The sequence below is a fragment of the Octopus bimaculoides genome, unplaced genomic scaffold (genome assembly GCF_001194135.2).
Source record: "Octopus bimaculoides isolate UCB-OBI-ISO-001 unplaced genomic scaffold, ASM119413v2 Scaffold_80564, whole genome shotgun sequence".
Taxonomy (NCBI): Eukaryota; Metazoa; Mollusca; class Cephalopoda; order Octopoda; family Octopodidae; genus Octopus; species Octopus bimaculoides.
In genome coordinates this window covers 3,918-4,574 of record NW_026425038.1, presented here as the reverse complement: position 1 = coordinate 4,574, position 657 = coordinate 3,918, and positions in this window count along the sequence as shown.

The window sequence follows — 657 nt, the reverse complement described above, 5'->3', positions numbered from 1 at the left end:
CTGTATATTTGTGTGTGTGTGTGCGTGCGTGTATGTGTATATATATATATATGTGTGTGTGTGTGTATGTGTATCATCATCATCATAATTTAACATCTATTGTCCATGCTGGCATGGGTTGGATAGTTTGACCAGGGCTGGTAATCTGGAAGGCTGCACCTTGACTCCGGTCTGTTTTGGCATGGTTTCTATGGCTAGAAGCCCTTCCTAATGTCAACCACTCCAAGAGTGTAATGTGTTACTGGTACAGGTGCCATTTACATGGCACCTGTATCTGTCACAACTGTGGTTTTACTTGGCTTGATGGATCTTCTTTACAAGCACAGCATAATGCCAAATGGACTCGTTCATTCTTTCCGTGAGGCCCAATGCTCAAAAGGTGCTTTTACATTCCACCAGCATGGGTGCCATTTGTATGAAACTAGTATCTGCCACGACTGTGATTTTACTTGGTCTTCTTCTCAAGCACAACATAATGCCAAAGATCTTGGTCATTGTCTCTGTGAGGCCCAACATTCGAAAGGAGCTCAACCACTTTGCCTCTGTGAGGCTCAATGCTTGAAAGGTGATTTTTATGTGCCACTTGCATGGGTGCCGATTATGTGACACCAGTATCAGCCATGACTGTGATTTCACTTGGTTTGACAGATCTTCTCA